Source organism: Trachinotus anak, unplaced genomic scaffold, assembly GCF_046630095.1.
Source record: "Trachinotus anak isolate AG129_WGS33_773 ecotype Australia unplaced genomic scaffold, CSIRO_AGI_Tana_v1 ptg000032l, whole genome shotgun sequence".
Taxonomy (NCBI): Eukaryota; Metazoa; Chordata; class Actinopteri; order Carangiformes; family Carangidae; genus Trachinotus; species Trachinotus anak.
The window spans coordinates 3,213,594-3,239,053 of record NW_027273883.1 but is presented as its reverse complement, the minus strand read 5'-3'; the positions used below and the strand labels follow the sequence as shown (position 1 = coordinate 3,239,053).

Below are 25,460 nucleotides of genomic sequence, written 5' to 3'. Positions count from 1 at the left end.
GACCTTTAAAGCAGTTCCAGACACCTGCCATGTTGCAGGTGAAATAACTTTCACTATCCTGATGAGAGTGAAATGTTCTCGTAACTGCTTTGTCCACAGGCACACACATATAATGAAAGTACCTGTTGGAAAAGAGCAGTAATATAATCACTATTATAAACTCTGCTTTAAAGTGGTTCAAAGTAAGTCAGTGCAGTGTCGCAGCACTTGCCAATCAGCACTTTACAGTGTGAGTTTTCAAAGCAATATGAGGTGACTAACAGGGCTCCATACTGCGGGTACACTGGTCCAAAAAAAACGCTGCTGAATTATTATTTTATTTCAAATATACTCGTGGGTTGAAACTGACCAACAAATGGGTGCATACGGAGGTTGACAAACGCTGCTAATAGCAGAAGGTCGTGGATAGTTTGACCTCATGTTTACTTTCAGTCCTCTGTCTTCCCAGAGTGCATGGAGGGCACAGCCCCCATCTCCATTAAAAGACGCTTGTTGACTGTAACCCTATTGTAACCTGCTTTTTATCAGCAACACCGTCGTGTGGGCTGCTGCACTTTTCAAACATCACAAACCCAAGCACCCAGGGACAGTGATCGACTGTTCTGCAGTTCTGGTGTTGTGTAGTCAGCCAAAATGGATGTGCTCATTTTTTTCAGCAGATGTGGTCTATGACCAACTTTTCCAGGAGTGAAGGGGGTACCATGCTGGAAAACTGTATCCTTGTGTTCGTGCTTAAACTGCTGATACTTGCTGAAATGAAGCATTGCAGAGAAAATAAAAACACTTTCAAGCTAGTTAGCTCATGAGCTATTTTGTACACAATCCTCTGGACAAGTTTGGACTTGTTCTGATAATGCTATCTCTTCAGAAACTGCAGCCACCTCTTTCAGTCCATAACTGCAGGTTGTTCAGAGGATCTGTATCCACTGCTCCATCACTCTCTCTAAAATAACAAATATTTAAAATTAATGCTTTCTACTACAACACGGTTAATGTTAGGGAAAGAGTGTGGCTATGTTAACTGCAGGTCTGTGACTTGAACCAACCTTCTGACTCACTACATTTATGGACACATTTCTTCCTACAATGGCTCTGAACATTACCTGGTATACTAGCAGAGTGTGTAATGTGGACTTGTTTGCTTTAAGGTTTTGTTTTTTTCTTACATGACAGAAGTGATTGGTTACATATTGAGACACCATCTGTTCAGCTATCTGAAGTTCTGCAACTTGTAGGAAACTTAGTAACTGTTACAGATTCAGTGAAATAAGTGAAACACAAATATTAATTATAGTCTTTCACAACAAAACAACTCCTCATACTGTAAAAATGGTCTGAGGATCATACTCTCCTTTAATATTGATTGGTGTAAACAATTATTCAGTAAATGAAATATGCAGCCACAGTGGTAGTACTGCTAATGAGTTAGCTGTACTCTATATTGCCCCGATGGTAACTGTAGGGAGGCTCAGTGGGGGAGGGCTGGCTGTCAAAGAGGCGTGCAGTGCAGTGCCTCCACTGTGCCCTCATACAGCCGAGATGAAGTGGCTCCATCCATCTTGTTGGCTCCCAGTAAAGAACAGGCTCATTTGGCCGCTGAGCTGATGACAGATGGGAGCCGCCGCAAGCTTTTCTCTGCAAAAAGGCCGGGACCCCTGGCTCTCAGAGCCGCGGACTGAACTCTCAGTGTCGGAGGGGGCAGCGACACTGAGTCATGAGAGGGTACAGATACACAGAGACGATGATGTCATCCAGTATGGTCCACTTCTCTCTGATTGTACTTAGCACATTCAATATTAGATCTGTCACGCTGCTATTGCTCACATCCAGAGTGGGATCTTAGATTCCTAGATTGCAAACCAACCGATGCAAATCTGCCAGTGGAGTCAGAGAGATAAAACAGCATAGACAAGTCATTCTGTCAGAGTCTGTGGGGCTCGATGTACCATCTTATACTACTTAATAACATATTCAAGTTATGTTGACTCCAAACACACATTGTTAATAATTGAAATTTCTGCATATTAGTGTATAAAAATGAAGAGTAGCCAGCTGCCATGATATCTGTGTATCCAACCTAGTTTGTTATGTGTAGTATATTTCCTTAGTCCATCTCTCCATGCATTGTACATCGCATTAAAATGCAATATGCAGCTATATGAAACACCAAGAAGGAAATTTACAAGTATGGCAACATGAAGTGAACTATAAGTACACGGATGGAGCACTCAAAACTGTCCTATGCTGGACATTTCTCACACTCAATAGTTGCCATCTTGGCTATTGCGTAAGGACAACATGTCGTTGGCACCCATGTCTCATGAAACAGAGACACATGTAGGAAAGTAAAACATTAATTTTCAAGTCAGGAGAGCAAAGCAGCTGACAGATATTTTGGCGCAGTCGTGTGATTGTCATGCCAGTGTTTGATTTGGTGCAGCACTACTCTGTCGGGATTCATGCACTATGCCAGTGAGTATTCAGTGTACACAGTGTATTACATGTGAGTGCACAGACTGAAGAATCCGATTTGAGACAGTGTAAGAGTCAACAGCCAAGTTGCAGGTATTTAATTTTAAACTACATTTTGACTTAACGATGGCATTAGATGAAAAGATCACAAGAGTTGTTAAAGTTCCTTCTGTGGGGAACATGAACGTCTGAAACAAATCTCATGGCCAACCATATAATATTTTGCTGAGAAATTTCACTCAGAACTACAAATGCCAGAGTTGATGTCAGAGGAAAAGTCAGATGATCCCAGAGTTATTAGGATACATCATCAGTGGACCATGAATGTCCTTTCACTTACAAATTTTTAAAAAGTTCAAAATTTGACCTGCTGGTTGTGTGCTATAAGAAGTCAGGAAATAACCTAGGACAGTACGGTTCATCATCTGGTAACCATGAATGTGAAAAATTTCATAGTAGTCCCCTCAATAGTTGAGATATTTAAATCTGGTCCAAAGTGGTGGTCCAACAGACCAACCATAGACTGATACTGCCCTCCCTGAAATGATGCTAGCACAGCTACAAAGATTTCAACTCTGCAAAAAAAAGTTACACTTCCCTTTTTTTATGACAAAAAGTTATATTAGCATGCCAACCTTGCTAACCCATCTCATGGATGTAGCCCAATCGTGACTATCATAGCAAGAGTAAAGCTTTGAGATGATGTTTTCCATTCATATGATTATAGATTAAAATTGACTGAATTTAAATAATAACACGAGAAAATAGAAAAGAACCTGTGTGGAGGTACTGTATGTATGTGTGTGTGTGTGTGTGTGTGTGTGGATCATCTGACAGCTTATAGCTTATTAGGTTTTTAGTCAAACTGGTGCCAGGAGCATTGGGTGAGTGAGTCATGGGATATTTTGATGTTTCAGAGAAGATTCAGTATAGACACACAAAAGCAATTTCACCACAGAACCCATTCAGCTGAGAAGTGTATTTCAAAGTACAACTATTGGATCAATAAAAAGCCCTATCAGTTGATGTATTGCTGTGTTTGGATCCAACCTTTTGATGTTTCATGCTACATTAAGTGATAGTGGAACAGCTCAGTGTGAGTTATGAAAACTGTGCCCGTGTGCCTGTGTCTCCACCACGTTCTCTCCCCTGCAACATTACCCCTAATATTGCAGCAAAAATTGAGCGACGGACTAATTAAAAACACAAGGGTAATGGCGCCGTCTCATATCTGAGACATTCATAGCCATCACAGACTTCATCTACGTAATTACACCCCTCAGTTTCACAACACAGAGAGCGTGGAACTAATTGCTTTCTGTGTAATTGTGTTACCTTTCTTTGGGTGTCTTTCTTTCACAGGAAGAGATAATGAAAGGTTGGTGCTGACCATCTGTACCAAGCAGACAAACCAGAATCAGTCTACACTCCTCTGATTACACAGGTACAAATATGTTGCCATTTAACATTGCTAAACAGCTGGAAAAATGGCTGGGAACTATTGATGACAAGCTGTCGGTGAAAAATAGGTTTTAAATGCAGTGCGCTGTGGGTGCATTACACTGTGGATCATTTTTTACTCTTGAAATTACATTAAAGCTCCGTAGTCAATATGAAGCACTTGATGAATGCCATCACAGGCTCCGGAAAGCCCCCCCTTCTGCTTAGACACACACACACACAGGCTTCCACGTGTACACCCAATAATGAGATGTAATTTATCTTCTGATGAAAATCGATCATTTACATACATTTGTGATTTAGCTCATCTTGAAAATATGTAAATGTACTGACATGACACAGGAGAAGCAGCTGTTATGAACTCAGGCAAAATGCTTGAGTTGAAGCAATAACATGCAGCATACACATTATATATGTGTACGATATATGTGTGTTTTCCCAGCATTTCTGATGCAACAGTAGATAAATTGCACAGTTCAGTTCATGATCCTCCTCTGTTGACATTTCCTGTAGGTGTGGCCACTGGGGAAAATAATGAGAAATGGGATGGTCTCAGATTCAAGCTTGTACCCTTTTAGTGTTTCTCTTCTGCAAATAGTTTAATATCCCCCATTTTTACCCCCTAAATTTGGTGTAAAAAGGGTATAAGATGTTTAAAATATACCACACAAGATGTCAATTATTTGTAATGGAAACCTGCAACACAAGGATCAAAGTGTTAGCATCAGAGGTCGTCAGGAGTCCAAACTGCATACATTCATTTTCACAAAATGAAATCTTATGCAAAATGGACATTCAGGTCCATTTTCAAATAGACACTAAGATAATTCAGTCCAATCCAAACTGTGGTGGACCCAGCAGACTCAAGTAGAGCAACAGCAACACTGCCAAAAAAACACAACATGCTATCAGCTAATGAATAGTGGTGGTTGACAAGAGCATTGATACGCGTTACGTTTCCTACACTTGACACTTATCAAGTGGCTCACAAAGGGCCATAGACTTGAATCAGGTTTCATCTGTTACAGTGGGTGTATATTATAACCCCGCCCTGCCTTTCATGACCCCCACGTCTCTGAGTAAGTTGTGATTATGGCATCAGAGTTTAACACAGTCTGCTTTTCTTCCTCTCCTCAGAAAGTGATGCCGACTGAAATGAAGCTCCGCTGCGCTATTTCTCACAATTTATTGACCCCTGATATCATCTGGTCTTTCTCTCAGTCTCAGTGTTCTCCAGTGTGTTTTCTTCCACAGTATCTCGTTACAACAACAAAATAAAAGGCTGAGCTCGACAGATCAATGAAGTTCAGCTCATAAACTGTCAAACTCAATTTTTAAGTCAATGTAGATGAGAAGTCCCAGATAAACTGAAAATCAGAAACACACAACTGAGCAAACTCAGTCTCCTGATGAAGACAGGGTGATATGGTTGAAAGCCCCAGAACACCAAATGAACCTTGCAGTGAGTTTGTTTTGTCAATAAAATAAACAGCCTATAACTGTGGATAAGATAATAAAGATAAATCAGGCTAAATGGGAACAGATTTGTGGTTTTTCTTCTGGATTTCAGAGTTAAACTTTCACTGGCCATTGGAATGGATTTGTCTCAGTTTCTCTGTATTTTCATCCTCTTTAAGATTAAGAGTTTTGGAGTTAATGAGAGTATACTACTTCAAAGTTATTTGTGATTTAAAGATGTTAGTGGCTTTTTCAAATATGCAAAGCAAAGAAGAAGTCTCAGTGTCTTGCATCCCGACACCACAGCCGCTATATAAAGAATTAGCCGACAGATCATTAAAAGGAGCAGGATTTAAACACTTTTGGCCAAATTCAGTTTTGGGATTAAAACTAATAAATAAAGTTAGAGGAAGAGCTTCTTCTTCCTCTCTTTTTTTCACTCTTTATGTGTGTATGTGTGTGTGTGTGTGTGTGTACAACTAATAATCCGCTATTGAACATTACTTTCATGTTTTGGCATGGACTGCTGTCTCAACAAAAGTCCATGCTGAGCCCAAGTGCATCATGGGCCTAGGAAGTGGTTGTGACTTTGTATCTCATGCAGCTCATGAAAGTAAACTCTTACACCTGACACAACAGCAGATGTCAGCTCTGTCAGCGTTTAAACATTTGCAGACAGCGCTGAGGCGATTTCTCGTCACCACTCGGCATAATTAAAGCGTCAGAAGAGTCTGATTAGTGGACCATTATACATAATACACTGTAGATAATTCACTTTATTTTTACTGTTGCTTAGCCTTATATGGTGTCACTGTGTCCCGGTCCCAATGTATTTTATGTTACTATAGTAATTCTGATGCATTCTACTGAGACTAAAGACACTTTCACTCATGCGCTGATTGTGTTTACTTGTTACCAAGTTTGACAAATAATTTGAATTAAAAAAACTAAAGCTGATTTGCTTAAAGGACCTATTTTGCCTTTGCTGTATAGCTAACTTTAGCATTAACTAGAAAAACTGTTGTTCCTGGAGAGCTTCTATTTCTATAGCTTCTTCTACTGAAGTTAGCATGCTAACAACCTAGCCCCGGCCTGGTCGGCCAATCTCATCATTTTCTGATAATGTAGCATCCAGTCTGCCCTGAAAAAGTAATGCTGCTCAGAGGGCATATTATAAACTTGTGTCTTTTAAATACAATGTTAGCTGAAGCTCTTGGCAAGACCGATAAGTAAACACCTGTTAATGCTAATGTTGGTTATGTAGCAATAGCAAAACTTACAAATAGCTCCTTTAAGATTACTTCTTGGACAATTAACAATGAGTTGATAAATTTAATAGTATTTTAGTTTTTGAATTAATGTTAAAATCACATGTTTACCATTATTTACTTTCAGACCACAACTGGTCTGGTTGTTTTGACTGCACTGTAGAACCTCACTAATCTGGCAAAAGCACCAGGATTAGTTTTAACTGATTCAATCAGGTTAGGAGTAAAAGCACCCTATGATCACAAGGACAGTTTCATACCTATAGTTTGATTTATACCTCAACCAATTAAAAAATGGCACATCTGATTCATGTTCACAAAAACCAAGATGTATGAAGTTATATGCACTGACATTGACTGGACAGCTTTGGCAACTGTCATCCTGCAGCATTATGAATTTGCATGAGGAAGTCAAATTCCAGAGACTGACAGCAAGTCATGGTGAACTTTACTGAACCTGATGTGTTTATCTTCTCTGGTGTCACAAAAAAATAACAGATTATGAGCCTTAGTAATTTAGACTTTAACTGGAACTTATATATCATTAATATTGACAAAATAGATTAGGAGTGAGTAAGGTACAGATACAACAAGACAGAAGTACTAATTAAGCCAAACACACCCATGTTTCAACTCACTCTGTACTTCACTTTGTGATTGATGAGATCACTCACATGCTGGCAGGTATTTGTGTTACCATGGTTATACATCATTTTTACAGATCAGGAGAGCAATTTGAGATCAAAAGATGGATTTCATAGTAATTCAGCTTTTGAATTCATGCTAAAATCTACCTTCATATAATCCTGTGGTTTGCCTGCTTTAATTTCACAACACAAAGGAATCACACCAAAGTTTGTTTGGACCTGCACAGAGACCCAGCCTTTTAGACAATCTTGGTCCGGTTGTTTAATCCACACCATAGTTTGAGTGACAGCTTTTACGTCGGCCAAAGAGTCAAACACATCAGTATTTGTTTGAACCACACCAATGGGTTGGGTGTGAAAGAACCTTTAGTATACCTAATTCTGAAACATTTACATTAGAATCCAATGCTAAGGCTAAGTGTGATTTCACTGTAGAGGTCAAAGTAAGTGCATATGTTTCACTCAAACTCTAGTTCATTTCAAAAATACTCACAGGCTTGTTATAGATAGAGATATTATCTCTGGACCTGAAAACATGGCACCTTTCCATCATTAGCTGCTATTATCAAGGTTGTAGCTTCACACTGAGAATCACCGAAGTCACACTTTACAGGTTAGGTCTCTTTTATGACGATGCCGCCTGCACCTTGTTGCTGGTTTAATGATCCTCAACGTTCTTTTGCACACACCACTAAGCTCCCAATGGCCAGCCTGAGCCACAATTTCCTGAAGGTCGCACAGTGTGAATATAAAGAGTTACTCAGTCAAGACATTACTGCCGATAACATTTTTAAAGTCCACCTACTCCGAGTATTTGTTTCACGAAGTGGGGTGACCACACAGGTGTGTTAACGTGTTGCTCATTATACAGTAAAGAGCTGATTATGTTTTATATCCATCTTTTCATGGGCGACTAAACTATAGGTCCACAAATACACCTTTATTTAAAGCTTTACAGTAAAAAAGGTGAAGGCATAGGTGTCTGCTGTCTTTTATAGAAATAATTTGTCCAAACCAGAGAGAAGCAATAGGGTTAAACACACTAAATACTGAGGCCTGTGCAGCTGGGAGCGATGAATAAAAACAATCTCTCACAAAACATGCACAGCCCACAAGTTTTCAAAAGAAAAATGTAATTGAGTTTGAATTTTTAGACAAATTTAACTCTAAACAATAAGTAGTATTGGGCTATGGGCAGACTTTTGGGTCCACTACTACTGGATCCACCAGACTGATAAACTATCTCACCATGGAAACCATCCCCTGACCGCAGCCAAATGGGGTCCAAAATCATAACCACGGTATGCCTGGCAATTGTGCCCACAGGCTTTGTCACTGTGCCAAGATAGAAATGAACTCATCATGACAAATGTGAACAGGATAAAATAGTGAGAAGTCATTCAGAGCACATGTTGTGTGCAAGCAGTGTATTATTTTTGGTCTTGTCTGAGTTGTTGTGGGAGTGTTGCTGTAGTTGAGGCTCAGCACAGGTGGAGGGAAGGCGTCAGTCCACCATCTCACCAAGGACTAGCCATTTTAATTACTTCCACCTCTCTGCTATCACCATCTGCTTTGAGTCTGGATGAGGTCTCCTCAAGCAACATGCTATTTAAATCAATTGCAGCAATCTGTGCAATGTTAGCATGATAAGCGTTGCTAAGGTATTTTCTAGCCTTTGTAATCCAGTTTGCATCAACCAGATAAGGTTATTACATCCTGCAGTAATCTTTCCATGTTTGGGAACCCTCTGACTAACTTATTCAAAGGGGGTGTTGTTACATAAAGGACCCAGCGAAGTAAGAACAAAAGGTTTGGGAAAGAATTAGATGTTGTCAGATTGCTTCTAATTCTTTGCAGATTTAATGAGATAACCCTAAATACCAGCTTAAGTCATTATGCTTTCATCTTCTGCAGTGCTGATGCTGCTGTTAATGTTAATGTAATTCTGTGTGGAATTTCCTTCTTTTTGCAGCACTGCTACAATGGCCATGCTTCTATGCTCTTATGTTTGAGTTGTATTTATGCTATTGATTTTACAAGTAGTGCATACTCAACACAATCAATCCAGTTTCTTGCTTAACACAGCAAATACTAACAAACATGCCCGTTGATGAAATGATACTCAATACAAAATGTTGATGTGTTGAACGCCACAAACAATCAATGACTGTGTGGAGTGGGTGAGTTTGCTTGATGATTTGCAGTGCAACTTCCTGACAATAATTAGCTAAGGATATACACTACATTTCATAGTGTAGTTTGCCTCCTGGCAAGGTTCAACACAATCTACTGTAGCTCTACTCTGAAATAAATCAATAGTCTTGAATCTCAGTAATTGCAACTAGAATAGGCTCCTAAAAATCCATCATCCAAAATGTTTACGTAATTAGATTAAACTAACTCAAATTAAACTCAGAGTCATAGTGAAAGTGTGTGTGACAGTCTCTGTAATACCAAGATGAATGACCTTTGAACCCCAAAAAGACAAGGCCTGCTGGACAGACAGGAGTCTGGTCAGTGTCTGGGGAAAGTAAGGATGGAGGGCTCATTATTGGCTTTTCACTGTCAGTCTCAGTGGCTTCAATGACACAGAGGACTCTGTAATTCCCTTTCATTCGCTCCCTCAGCCTTTCTCACCAAGTCCAAGACAGACAAAAATAGAGAGGGCGGATTAGGGAGAGTTCTGCAGACAAAAACAGCAATAGGGGAACGGAGGCGAGATAAGGGGCCCAACAGACAAAAATAACGACAAAGGAGTGTGCAACACTGTGCCCGAAGGGGACGTGGTAAGTAGACAGCCTTGAGGAGCAAAAAAAAAAAAAAATCTAGATGACGTCAGTGTGGGAAGAACAAGCTCGTCAGTGTTAGGGAGGTGTTAATGAGGGTGGGTGAGCCCGGTGGTGAGTCTGGGTGCATTAGTCCAGAGATGGCCTGATTTAAACCATAGACAGGATCAATTGGGCCTCCTAATCCAGCACAAGGAGATGGTATCCTCTGGCAAGAAAGGGTCAAGCACTCAGCTCCAGCGTGCAGAACACAGCTTAATTTGACTTAATAATGTTGTTCTGACTTCAGAGAAATGCTTGCATATGCTGCTGCACATACAGCATCAATGGATAAAAGCCAATTTGTCTCATTTGAGTGCTGATGGCTATTTCTTTCTCTCCCTTTTCTCTTTTTTTCTACAATAAATAAGTGCAATGAGTTTGTTATGGAGGCGGGTGTCAGGCAACAGGAAATATATATTATAGTGAGTAAAATGGTGATTGTTGCATTTCAGAGAGAGTGGCAGATGCAACCATGAAATAAGCTAAGTGTGTTTTAATCAGGATGCACTATGTTCCATGAAGCTCCATGAGTCAATATTTTGTATATTCACAATGAATGAACTGATTACATGTAATGTGAAATGGGTCGCTTGCGCTGATTAATCTAGTCAACTCTGCTCTCATATATTTGCATTTATGGCACATTTACTGTTTGGTTCTGTCTCGGTACTCTCATCAACCTCATTTCCAGCAGCAGCAGGCAGCTGTTTTCTGCAAACAAGCTCTGATGAACCCACTGTACACTACCAGCCCAGAACCAAACACTGGACAGACAGTTACCAAGCAGCTGGTAAAGAAAATGGAACTTTTAACAGCAACCAAGTCAGATATTTATCTCAGGAGTTAGTAGAAACTAAACCAAATCAGAGCTAAAAAAAGAGTAAATATTGAATTGAATGTTGCATGATGTCTGCCAGATGCACAAAGAGGCAGTTGCTTCCTAATGAATCGATTGCATTCTAAGTGCATAGAAAGACAAGACGGTCCTTTAAAAAAGGAACCATTTGTTGTTAGGTGACATCTAGTGGTCACAGTAATTATAACAGTGGCAAAGAGTAAAATGCAGTGACGTAGTTTATAGAGCGATAAAGTCCATGTTTGGAGAAAGTTGGGGTGGATGGCTGGGTCAACTAAAACTGGAATTTCACACAGGATACTGGTGTCTGATTCCCGTGTGCGTGTTGTTCCTTTCATGACCATTTGACAACGTTAACCACATTTTTGTATTGTAACATGACAACAAAGATCTTCTAATCTTAAGGAAGTACTTATTTTAACACAAATTACGATCTTCAACCAAGTGGTTTTAGTGCCAAAACCTAAGCAAGCCATGACTGTTTATTATTGTAACCATGACGACAAAGGTTGGGTAGGCCTGCCACCATAGGTGCACTGTTTCAGGAGACCCTTCTATGGGTCGTATCAGAGGGTTGGCTCAAACGACCTGTATGGTTGTTCAGGTTGGACGACTGGTTAGGAAAGATGTAAGTGGGCATGATAAGGTGCAAATTAGCCAGGCTGATGCAAACTGAGGTAAAGACGAGACCATGCAAATTGAAATTTCATTTTGATCAAAAAATTGTGCTTATCTTTGCATCTTAGAAGCAAAAAGAAGAAAACAAGCATGTGGCTAAAGTGTGGGCTGGATTTATTGAAGTAAAGTGTGAAGGGAAAATGTCTGACAGACCCTTCAAAAATGAAACCCATTTTAGTTTTTTTTTAAATTAACAAACCTGTCTTGTTTCACTCTCTTGACATGCTACAATCACAAACGGTTCACTTGTCCTCTGCAGTTTTTTCACTGCATTTGTATTTTCCATCTCTCTGCAAATAAAAAAAGTACCTAGTTAGCTTAATAATTATAGTCACCATCACTTAAAAGAACAAAATAGAAGACAGATTGGTAGGAAGAGGGATGAGAAACCACCACAACAATGAACACTTAGCTTATTCAGATGAAGACTAAGTAAAATGTTTGCAGATGCACAGTGGCACGTTTGTGGTGGGAAGCACTGGCTGCACAGTGTTATTCAACCATGATCTCAACTCTAACACAGTTTCATGTTCATTTTCTTTATGCATGAACAGCAGATGGTCTCTCATTTGTTTCCTCTGAGCCTGTACTGCAGTTCTTTGCAAAAGTAATGTCATTAATGAACCCCAACACCATCTACTGGCAAATACAGTAATCCCACCTTCCAAATGGTGAACTGTGCTATAATGAGAAGCTATTTTAGTCCTCCAGGTATTGTAGGAACCAGTGTACGGACTATATAAGTGCATAAATTTTGCACACACAAGTTATGCAAAAAACATAACCCATGGTTACATCATTCCCTGGCTCAGTGTTTGAGTGAACATTCAGTCACCTGCCAAGGGGTGAAGTTAAGAAGGTATGCCTGCCAAGAATCACCTTTAGTCTCAGGAATAATTAATATTTACTTGTTATGTAGAAGTGACACTCTGTTCATAATGTTAGTTCATGCATTTAATCATTTAAAATACTGTGAAATAGAAAAGAGCAGATTTTCAATTCTTCTTCCCATTGTGTGCTCTTGTTGATCGGGGTGTGGATAATCGTGCCAAGCTGAGCCTTGAGCATCTGTAACCATTTAAGTTGTGGTTTTTCACAGGGCAGCAAGGTGAAGGGAAAGGCTTTGTTTACCTTGATGATGAGTTGGACGTGCTGGTTTGCACAAACTGGAGTAACAAAAGCCCGTCACCTGCAGCTCTTTATCTAATACCTCACTTTTTCTACTTCTCCTCCCTGCAATATCTAAAGCTGATCTGCTACCTAAATGCGGCTGAATATGTCCATGTTATCTGCTGACGAATTTTCACAACACACATTGTATTTCCAAACCTAAGTTACTTTTAGCTTTATTGTGTCACACACATTCCTCTCCCTGCCCACATAAATTCATAAATTAGCTGCATTTGTCACGCAAGAACGTAACATCTCACATGTAACATTACACAGCAAAAAACAACTTTATCTTACATCCTAATCAAGGTTCCTTTCATCTACAGGAATTCCTTAGTAATGGAAGACATGTAACAAAAAAGAGTGGCCCTGAAATAATCATACAAGAGCAATAAAACATGAGGTGGATTTATTCATTCTCAAGATTATTAAACATGTGCCCTTCACAATAAATGCTCCCTGCTGGTTCACTGGTGGAAAGCTCAAGTGAAACAGCAGTAAGAAATGTGCAAGTGCAAGGGGCACTCCTTCATGCAGAGCTGGGTTTATTTTTGGCATAAGGGTTCAACACAGGCACAAAGTTACTTTTGTACAAGTTTTTATAAAGTACTTTGGCACTTTACTAAAAGTGCATAAGGGTGGTTACCCAGATGGTCAAAGCTACATGTCATTCTTACTTTAACAGTGTTTCAGTATTAGTGAAAACTGGGCCATGTCCATAGCAGTTTAACCATAAACTGACAATAACTGACATTAGCTTTGTCTCAATCCTTTGAAGGCTGTAATTGAAAACCAATTGCGTCACAGCGGCGCAACAAGGCTGTCCAATTCCGAAGTGTCCTTTGTCCAATGATTGGATTGTTGGATCCATCGTTGCCCAACCTTTCCCAAGATTGACTGAACAGTGATGATGAATCACTTTTTAAAATGAGAACATGGTGGACCGTTTAGCTATGGTGGAATAAAACGGAAATCCTTGGTAGACTAGACCATCTCATTTTGGTTTGGCCTTCATAGTCAACGATGACTACAAAGGTCACGCCTTCGAGGACCGCGTAGCTAATGATTCATCCAACCTTTTGTCAGATCTGTGACCAGTATTCAGAGGCATGATTTATCCACCTCCTAGACACCTTTGCTGGGTCATCATAAGGTACTCCTTGGTACCTTTATATTTATTGCCACTGTGGCAATTAGTGATTCAGTCGAAATGATTTTTTCTGCAGTCAGTTTACTTTACTGCTGACCAAGCCAGCCATAACTGTCTGAGGCTAATGTGCTGAGCAACTGCTTGTTTGAAGTTGAATCCTTTCAAATGTAAGTGTATCTTTTCAGGATTAATTACTGTGTTGTACTTCCTATGAGGACTTGATGTTGAGTTTTCACTGGTAACATTGTGCTCATCATTCATTTTTGTTATTATTCATTTTACATGTTTGGTCTAACTCTTGTTTATGGGATCAAAAACTTTAAAGGCCAACTACTGCCTTCAGCTCGCTGAATAGTTGTGCACCTGCCACAGTGAGGGCAGAAGACTTAGACAAAGGATTTAAATCAATATAGCTTTGTGTACTTGGTTTAGTTTTCAAAGCAAGAAACACTGTGGGTATTTGATTATTGCAGCTTAACTTTCTAATGTTCATTTGTTCCTGGATATGTGTATATACTCTTATAATGGCTGAGATTGTTAGTAATGGATGGTAACTTCACTCAGTATTAATTAATGGACGACTCCACTTGTGACATTAAGATCTAGACAGCAAAATGAGCCATCCTGTCATCAATCACTGAGTTTAATAATGATAAAATAAATCTGTTCGAAATGTCAGGAGATTTAATTGTTGCTGCTAATGTGGATAAATCAGAAATAATTCACACATTAACGGAAGCTTTTCATCTATTCTAAAGACGTTTTGCTTCAGTGCTAGTTTTATGTAATTTCATCTGCCTTTTCACAGCTTCAAATGGCGCCTTTAAAAGGAGCTCTGCAGAAATTACAACATTTGGCAGTGTGCCTAATGTCTTCAAAACATGACAGACGCCTTGCTAAAAGTGGTTCTGCCATTATGAAGAAGTCATTGCTAGATCCAGAATCCACTGCTGTTGGTGAGAGCTTTGAAGTATGAGATTCAGTTTCCAGAGGAGAATTTTGATGCAGTGTGACAAATAAAAAGACGCTTTGTTGCCAGCAGAACTGATATAGTCAAAGAGGCGCCACTGAGAGAACCACTTGGGTAACACTTAATCCAACCCCCTATTAAGCATTTACAAACAGTATCTAATCAATCAATACATGGCTTATAACAAAGGAAAACACCCTTGTAAGCAGTTATAAACACATATTTAGCCATCGTTGCAGGAATGGCACAGACAGTAATCCACTAACCTTTTCTGTAGTGTCAGCAAATACTGTATATAAAGATGGACATGGGCTCTGTGACATCACCCATAGGCTTCTGAGGAGCAGTTTTAAAGATCAGAGTGGGTTTATTTCTGCTGGAAAGTTTAACTTTTTTAACATGGAGGTCTATGGGGATTGACTCACTGTTGGAGTGGTCATTAGAGGGACTGCAGTTTTTGTTACCTAATTTTCAGCCTGGTAGGTTGCTGCAGCAGCTCAAAATTTTCACCTGTTCTGTAAAATGTCTAAACATCTGCTAGATGGACATTATTATTATCATTATACAGACACAGTTCCCAGGATGAAGCCGCTCCGCAGTAGTGCCAATACAAGGTTAACATTTCTGAATTTTACTTAAACGCCACGACAACTATATGTTTTTTTGTTTTTATTGGCTCTCATGCATTACACATGATGATTAGGAATCTTTGTGTGCTTAAAACATGTGTATGAATTTCAACCGGATTATGTTCAGTACGAATTTCCTCACTTGGAGACAAAAAGTGTCATTTCAGTGCAGCACTACAACTGTGGTTAAAATGAGCTCTCAGCCTGCACTTTCCTGAGCTTGTATTACTTTCCAAAAAAAAAAAAATCTGCACTTGTTCTTCACACTGACTTAAAGTTTGGTAGAAGCTGTTACCATTTATTGATTTTACTTATCAAATCAATACCAATCACAGCAGAGGCGATGTAGATAACAGGAAAAACTGGCTGCAGCTAAACATCAGGTAGACTTACAGTTACATGCCAAGTCACTGCAGCTGAGAACCCTCCTAAATCCTCCAAACTCAGTCACCATTAGTCGTCATACCTATGAATGTATAAAAGTAAAAGTATAAAATGTATAAAAGTTTGTTTTCAGTAGAACTTTTAGGGCTTTCATGACACCAGTGACTAAAAGTGTCCCTGCCTGCCTCTGTGACACTATTAGTGCTACAGGTAGCAATCAGCTTGCTTGAATGGGCCACTGGGGAAAATGTCTGTAAAAGGAAGTACCTTATTATTTCAAAAAAAAAAATGCTTTTACATCACAGTCACAGCCATAGTGACAGCTCAATAAATGTTGAATCACAGTTCATCAGCAATAACGCAGACTGAAGTGAGTATCTGCAAAGGTCAAACTGACATTATTCATATAGAAGAACTTATATATATATATATATATATATATATATATAAAATGAGACTGAATGAAACATTATTTTTTTAAGTCTAGACTAAAATCACAGTGAAGACACCAGAATAATTGGCAGCAACATGTTTGTCTGATCTTCATTCATCTTCCCAGACCAGGAAATTATGATCATTATCCAGTAATTGTGCTCTGCTCTTAAGAGAGTGTAGGGTAATGTTTTATGAAATCTAAATTAAATATAGCTTTGCTTTCCTCCACCATCACAGCACACAGATAGAAATATTGTGTATACAATTAAAAGCACGCCTGCACACAGCAAACACAATCTCTCATGCCTTTGTGCTAATACACATGAATACGACACCGAAAATAAAGAAAAGAAGACAACACATAAACAAACACACATGTTCACAATCCCTCCCGCCATGCAGCCGAGCACATTAAAAAACAATTAGGCCTCTCTGATTTGTCTGTTTTTTCGCCGCCTTGCCTCGGCAGCAACCCACAGAGACCAGCTGCTTCCCTCAGGCCTCTGCAGAGCGGGAGGGAAAAGAAATGCCCCTTCAAAGAGAGAAGAGAGGAAGACAGAGACAGAGGGGGAACTTCACTGCAGCTGAAGTGGTGGACAGAATGAACTGGGGTGGCTTCTTGAGTGTGTGGCAGTGGAGTAAGCATTCATGTGTGCTGAGGCCCGTCGGGTGGATACTGTTGTTGTAAGCTCTCTAATTATGTTGCCAGGCAGGCTGATGGACAGGCAGAGAGGATGCGAAGCCTCTGGAGAGGCAGGATAAAGAAAAAAAACAACAACACACACACACACCCAGAAAAGCAAGAGGTTTCTGTTTTACAATCGTTGAATAACCCATTAGGTAACTCATGGTTTTCTTTTTCTTCACAGGAAGGCTGAGAGAAGCTAAAGCTGGCTAGTTTCAGTGGAATATGAAAGGAAACACAAAAATCAAAATAACATTTCTCAACAGGTCATATATACGTTTATTTTCCTGATATTTTGTCTCCCGTCTTTGTTGTAAAGCAGCAATTTCTGTTGAGGTCCTACCTTGTAATTTCCAGAATTCACCTGTCAGTCAAACAGAGTGAGTAGGATGTAATGTCAATGTAACACTTGATGCTGAAGCTTCAAAGCGAGCATTACAAATGTAGGGCAGTTTTCAAGGCTTCCCTGTAAGCAATGATTTAGTGATTCACAAGCCAAAAGATATGTTAAAGGTCCTATGTTATTTTACACTTTACTAGTGTGTTGTTTGAAGTGTAAGTATTGTAGTGATCATAGTGTTAGTGTTAGTATTTGAAGCAACCAAGCATGAGTCGTACAGTTGCATATACACACCATGATGCTGGACAATGGATGAGAGTCATAACAACACAGTCTCTTGATTAGTGCTGTTACAGAACCTGGCTGTTCTGGTTCTAATACTTTTGTATCTGTTGTTTCAGCAGCTGCTTTTTAAAGTGAACTTAAGGCCGTTTCTACACATTATATTCACCGATGGGTTGGTCAAAGTAGAGTTACAAAGTATGCAACATTGAATATCAATAATTTGAACTCACTGTGCTGTATCATGTTTAGGGCTGTCAAATGATTATTTTTTTCTTAATCGCGATTAATCGCGTGTTTTATCACGATTGAAATTCTTTTGAACAATGTCTGATAATTTATTTATCCGTAGACGAGTCCCTCCGCCGCCCACTGCCTCTGACCACTTACCTTATCCCTCCATACATACAGATTTTACTGTAAAAATGAGCCATATTGGAAAATTTCTCACGTATCATAAGCAATAAAACACTGCTCTCAAACTCTGTGCTCTGTGTGAGCACTGACCACTTTGCCATGAAGAAGCTGAGCTGAGTCAGGATGGATGTTTCCACCTCACAGCTAACTTCTTTTCAGGTCAATTACGTGTCTATGTTACAAATAAACTGGGACAAAAGTCAGTGAGAGAGGATGCACAACACTTGGACCCATGAAGTGACTGGACTGCAGCCTGTGTTTTCTGACTATAACTTGTCAGAATGTTGCTGTGAAAAAGGCCTATTGGCTGTAGAGCCTCAAAGCATCAAATAAGTGAATGAATGCATGTTTTTTTATGCAAATATCGGGGGTAGGGTGTGTCATATAAAGAGTTGGTGGCTCTAACTATCCAGTTGGTTGAGATGATGTAATTAAATTAATGATGTAATTAAAAGAGCACCAGTCAAATATAAAACAATGGAAAACCATGTGGAAATCATGATGATAATATGACATTTCTATTTGTTTCATGTATGAATGATGTTTTCATCTGCTGTATATTTAGTATTTTCAGTTGAGCAGAAGCTTGACCACTTCATTTAGGTCATGATTTAGTTTCCATTGCATTTGGTTTTTTATCACTACACTAACATCCCACATCAGTGTAGAGGTTGGTTTTTTACACAAATTGAAACATTGCGGAAAAACTAGTGGATGGAAATGCATTTTCCTTAATGGATCATATATTGATGATTGTTTTTTTAGATGATCAGCTCGGCTGAGGTCTTAAGCTGTTTCAGCAATATTGGAAGAAAAGGGTAAATATTACTGAGAGTCGGGCCCAGGGTCACTGGTTGAACACTAAAAATAAAGAATTCTTTTTAAAATTTTACATTCAGCAATTGTCACTATAACAGGAGACATTCAGCATCATGCTGTAGGAGGTGAACGCTCTCTGGTTGCAGCTTGCTTCACCTCTGTCATTCCTGGCTCCATCAGCAGGTGACTTGGAGGGGGGATAATCCCCGCCAATCAATTACCCTTCACAGCCAAAGTCATCGGGCGGCGCCGGCTCAGCTCATTTCAGCAGTCGACGAATCAAAGGGGAAAAATGAGGGGAAGCATTTAACCAAAGCGCGTGGATTGCACCAAGCTGCATGACCTGCTAATGGAGCGGCACGCGGCGTCAGGTCCCACGTGACCTCGCCGCTCTCGAAGTGATGGATACAGGTGATTTAAAAGAGGCTCGCTGCTTTCGATTGTGCTGCTTTGCTGCAATTTCTCTCAAATTAAACAGTCTGGCATTTGGGGGGAAAGCAGGACATGCTGCGTCCAGAGTCGATAAATAGTTTTCTCCCACAAAGCAAACAGGAAGTCAGGCCACTCTCCGGTCACAGTGTGTACTATAATTCCTGCCACTCGTTACTCACCATTTAAAGTTTAGTCACCAGGTTTAGTCGCGAGTGCAGAGGTCCCTCTTAAATCAGCCAGTGCTGATTGACTCATCTCTGCTTAAGGACAACAGTAGTGGTGGTGCTCTCCCTCCGGCACACTCCATCTGGATTTCCTAATCAGGAACCAACGCCACGCTGGAGAGACAGAGGAGATATGTATTAGAGCCTGGCTGATGGCATTCATTTCAATCGCGGCCAATTTATTCTCCCAAATAATACAAGCACTAATCTAATAATGACAAGGGGGGGAAATTGCTTCACACCAGCGCCCTGTCACACAGGCATACACTCTGCAAAATTACCGTATGTGTACATGTGTAAGTATATGTGTGTGTGTGTGTGTGTGTGTGTGTGTGTGTGTGTGTGTGCTGGTGTGTTGAAGTTTCTTCCACTGTGAGGATGTGTGCAAGGATTTTGTTTGTAATTTTAGTTACAGTTTGCATTTGGCAAGATAGATGATACTGAGTGTGTGTGTGTGTGTGTGTGTGTGTGTGTGTGTGTGTGTGTGTGTGTGTGTGTGTGTGAACAGCAGGCTGAAACTAATTCTTCTTACCATTATCATTATGAGACAGGGTGAGCAGAGCTGAGAGGGGATTACTGTCTTAGTCATCCTCTACATCACTTACTTTAATAAAACTTCAAGCCTATGATTACATTTCATATGCAGATACTGTGTGCTGGGTGAATAGACAATGAGCAGTAAGACGAGGTTAACTCCTGTGTCACTCCACGTCCTGTGTGCTTTTCATGTGTGCTAAGAGCAAACGGACGCAGTGATGGACGAAGTGCTCGAGTCCTTTAAGTAAGGTCGGTAAAAACAGGAAACCCATGGAAGGAGAGCTGTGGTCAAATCTTTCAACCTGCAATCGCTGCTATTTCAGCCACTTGGGGGCAGCAGGAAGACGCTGTGGACACATGTCACCTTTTAAGTTACGTCAAAAATGTTTGTTAACAGCTGTCTAATTTAAACTATGCAACATTAGCATCATTAGCATTTATGTGTAGTTGTGTTGAATACACATCTAATATTCAGTTAATAGTCTTGAGACTGAACCAAAACAGTGAAGCCGCATCTAAAACAATGAGCTGAGTGACATTAGACATTGTCATTTAACCCACTGTTAATGACAACGTATTGGCTATCGCTGCAACTATTAGTATAAGCAGTAAAGTACATTCAAGTATCCAAAGTAAAGTAAAAGTACTCAGTGTGAAGAATGGTCACTGTCAAAGTGTTAAATTGATCAAATTAATTAATGAAAATGAAAAACTGAGGAATTTAAATGAAATGACGAGATGTAATACTGGGGACTCCCCTCCTGTCAGGACAGTTGGGGGATTATACTGCTCCAACCTTGTCCCTATCCCTAAACTCATTAGATAAAACTGCATCGTCATCGCACAATTTTTCACAGGAGTTACAGTTTTCACCCAACAGTCTTAATGAGTCTTAATGTAGTTTATACACATTCAGATCTCTTACTGCAGCAGAAATGCCACAGTGTAAATTACTAGTAACATTTAAAACTTCACTTAAGTAACAGTACACAAACATTATGTGTAAAATGTGCTGTTAATCTAAATATAGAAGGTAAATATATTATTATTATTAACCTTGAAGTAATTTGAGATAACGGCACCTGTTGCAATTTCAAACTGTTCACAGCAGCAATTAATCATATTATTAAGGTATAAAACCACAAAACTTTTTTTTTTGTAATGAAAAAATGAAAAAAAAATCTGAATGTTGCTTATGTTTAGAAACAAGCTTCTTTTGTTAAATAAAGAAAAAGTTTTGTATAACACTTTATATTTCCTCAAGTAAAAACACAATCACCACCACATGCTGCCATGATTATCTTTCCCCTGACTGCTCACCTCTCTCACTTTAGACTGTGCAACTCTCAAAAATGGTTCAGTCATGTCAAGCCCACCCACCTGACAAACCTCCTCAGCAGTCTGAGCTCACATGTGATTTTTTGTGTGACTATGTATTTCATGCACGTCAGGCCTGGATCAGGTTGGGTAGAGAGTGTGCATGTGTCATTCCCCTGACACACCTCACAGGGAGAGGCAAAGGACTACAGCAGAGCTGACAGTGCATGACTAAATGCCCCCCTGTGAACCTGCCTGAATGGAGCTGACTGCTCCAATGAGGCAGGGCAGATGAGACAAAGCATATGTGGGCGAGGGACCAGAGAGCACTGGAAGAGGCCGGGCTGGATGTGTCAATCTTCCTCGCCGGGGGACAAGGAGACTTTGTGTTGAGGCTAAAGGATGGGAAACTCGGCATTGACCGGGCAATAGTGGGACACTGAAAAACCGGAACTATTGTCCTTCGGTTTGGTTTCGAGGGTGTGTTGTTTCTTTGGAGGGATGGGAAGCTTGGTGACAATGAGCTTGATGGATGTTTGCACCTCTGCCCTTTAACATCTGTGGATAATTATTCTTTGTGTCATGGCAGTTCTTGGGTTTTGTAGAAAACTGGTGAAAAGGAGAGGTTTGATTCTTCATCTGATGGACCTATTCTTCACAGAGATTTTTTCTCACCAGCTCAAGTCTATTTCTACATTATCATCTCCTGAGATTAGTTTTCTTTTCCATGCTCCAAAAATCAGCAGACAAACCAAGACGTTGAAGTAAGAGCGAGCGTTTCCAGATTTCACCTTCTCTACTTTATGCAAAGTCAAGTGGGCAAACCATTATTGAACTAATCAATCACCTAGCTTCTTGTCGAAATTGGCTAATTATCCTGGAGCCCAGTGGAAAAAATCAATTCCACTGATAATTCTGATTGGGCCAACTGCACTCCAGTTGATTATAAAAGGAGCTTGATTGGGTGAGAGAAGCTGTGGACCGCCTGCTGCCACTGGAGAAAAACAAAGAACACTGGCCTGTTATTCATGGTCCAAATTATTAAGTGGCACTTAAAGCTGAACATCTTTTCCTTTTGCTCATCGGAGGAAACCTGCAGCCACGGAGGCACTCAGCTGCTGAACGTTGTAAGTGTGCAGACCGTAAGTAGGCTGGCTGCGTGCAAGGATGTGGCAGAGACGACTTCTAGTTTCAGAACACGGGAAACATAAAAACATTCATGCTTAACGTGAATTGATGAGTCGATCTCAGTTAACAGAGCAAATGGGGCGGTGAGATGACAAACTGTGTCATCACATCCTCACTGGGAAAATGCTGAGTCAAACATCATCAGCACTGCCTGAAGTTTTCACTATTAAAAAAAGAAAGTGTGGATAAACTTCATGTATTATTCAGTTTTGATAGATAACCATTATTTGCTCGGCTTCGTTTACTGTGGAGGTTAAGTTTATTGCAATGTGTGGGTTCATATTTTCTGTTCATTTTTCTGTTGAATAATACAATTTGATTTCTTTTTTTCTTCTCCTATCATTTGGATCATGCTTCAAACTGACACACTGCAATCACAATCTCATTAGCAGAGAAGCGGAGGCTCACATATTATGCTGCATGCTCGGTTGGCAGTGGACACTGCTTTGCCTTTAAACTTCACTGTTTTTTTATGTGTGTATTTTGATTTATTCATCATTTTGAAGCAAACAACCAATTATGCAAATATTACTCAAAAAGCAACCCATTCAGCAGATTTCAAATGGCCTTTTCCTTGTCCTTCTTTCAGCATCTGTTGTGCTCTTTGTGTATTTTTTGATAAATCAAGTAAAGCTACAGGCTATGCATCACTCTGTGTCATCTGTCAGTGGGAAATGAATGGTTAGTTGAGGCTTTACTCAGGGCTTTTGTATCCTGTTCCCTCCGAGGGCATCCACCACAGGAGAGCAGGCAGGCAGAGGTGAACAACAAAGAAAAATCAGATTTAGAGTCTCCTCTGAGAAATTCATCTGCGATATTAACATCTGATATCTGAAGCATGACTGCGTCTGTGTACATCAGGACAAAGTACCCTTTTAAATTTTCCCAGGACGTGCCATGGAGTCTGGATGGGTAAGTAAAACAGGGGAGGAAAAATCAATAGGAAACACTGGGGTCTGCCGCAAATGAGGGAAAGGAGATTCATGCAGCAGTCCACTAAAAATAGATAAAAACCAACAGAGCAGATAGAAGCTAGGCTGCTCAGGGTCAGAATCTCCGGAGCATCTTCTTACGCCCTCCTTAGGCCTTTAAATCCCTGACCATGCAGAGCAGGCTGACGCCAGGCGCCTGCAGCACGGCGCTGCCGTCCCTCCCCTCCACCTTATCGGTCATTTCCACTCCCATCCTTGGAAGGTCATGCAGTCTTCCCATCCAGCTCCTCTCCCTTCCCTCCCTCTGCCCCAGCTCTAATCCAAGTGTCAACATGGGCCTCGAAGCACTTGTCAAACACATAGATGGAGCGAACACATATGGCAAACGTCACATACACACAGATGGATAGAACACACACACACACACACACACACACACACACACACACACACACAGATGGATCCTCTGACTATGCTTTCAACATCAAGTGACCAGAACATACGCCTGTCAGCACATTCTGACAATTAAGGGCCAGATTGTGATGGGAAACATTTGGGTCTCTTTTGTTACAAGTTTTGAAAAACATATCCATCTTAACAGGACATTTATTCGATATCCCATAATGCAGCCCCTTTAATTTAGGGGCTGCATTATGGGATATCACAATATCTGTCATTTATATACATTAGTCATCATTCCTGAAGGCATTGTTAAATCTGGTTTGTGATCTGAAGTTATTATTCTTTCACATATCCACTGTGTGAGTTTTAGTCTAACTCCAGGACACTCATCAGAGCTGGACTCAGTCTTGATTGGCTCCTGTCAATATCCTGTCCACTGTGGCATCCACTTCCTCTTTTTGTTTCCACTGATATTTTTTAGACACTGAGCAGTCATCCTCACTAAGAACCTACATAATGAACAATACTGACCAGGGCCGGCCAGACAACCCTGTTCACATTATGAGTTGATTATCCTATTAAAAAACTGGCCTTTAATGGAAGACATTTTGACACATCACAGTGGAAAAAAGGCATATATAAATAATAAAATAAATAACAGTTAATTTAAATTTTAATTTAGTTGGTTCAGTTTGATGGTCCTGGTATTGTTCATGCTGGCTCACTGTGACAGTCATGGTTCACTGGGACATCCTAACCCAAACCATTCATATGTCTCACCCTAAAATCATGTCTCAAGAATAGATGTTGGGAAAATTTGTTCATTCACTTTCCTGCTAATAGTTACATAAAAATATCCATTACAGTCACTGTTGAGCTGGCATCTTGAAGACTCATACACTTGCAGGTGATGTAATACAAAGTGATGTAATACAATAAGCCGCTACTTTTTTCACACGCTTTGATCCCTGCGGCTTAAACAACGATGCGGCTAATCTATAGATTTTTACGGGCTAACAGCCTCCAGGGGGCGAAAGTGACATTGAGAGTGACAACGAAAGAGAGACTGAGAAAGTGTGTGACGAAGTCATTCTGAGGCTGTTCAGTTCCGACACTGAAGACGACGACTTCAGTGGTTTTAGTGCGCAGGAGGAAGATGAAGATAGGGATCAGTGACTCTTCTGGTAGGCTAACGGCCTACGGCTGGTAGGCTGGTTGTTTTTTTATTAACCAGTCGTGTTACTGCTGTGACTGCTTGTTACTGCCGTGCTACTGCCATGTTACAGGCACTGTTCGGAAAAAAGCACTTATTAAAATAAAAATAAAAAAAATCTTTCTTTGTAAATATCCCATGTTACAACGTGGACACCTGTGGCTTATAAAGAGGTGCGGCCTATATATGTACAAATTCTTTTTTCTTTTTCAATTTAGTTGGTGCGGCTTATATTCAGGTGCGCTCAATAGTCCAGAAATTACGGT

At 40.1% G+C, this 25,460-nt stretch overlaps 1 protein-coding gene across 7 annotated transcripts in view; it reads right to left on the bottom strand.

Moving 5' to 3' along the window:
* sema6cb (semaphorin 6Cb) overlaps positions 1–25,460 on the bottom strand; it is a 350,862-nt gene that overhangs the window by 240,806 nt on the left and 84,596 nt on the right. For all 7 annotated transcript variants that reach the window (XM_071468733.1, XM_071468731.1, XM_071468730.1 and 4 more), the window contains one exon: positions 19,561–19,719. The gene's annotated coding sequence lies outside the window, so the exon portion shown is untranslated. The remainder of the gene's footprint in view (positions 1–19,560; positions 19,720–25,460) is intronic.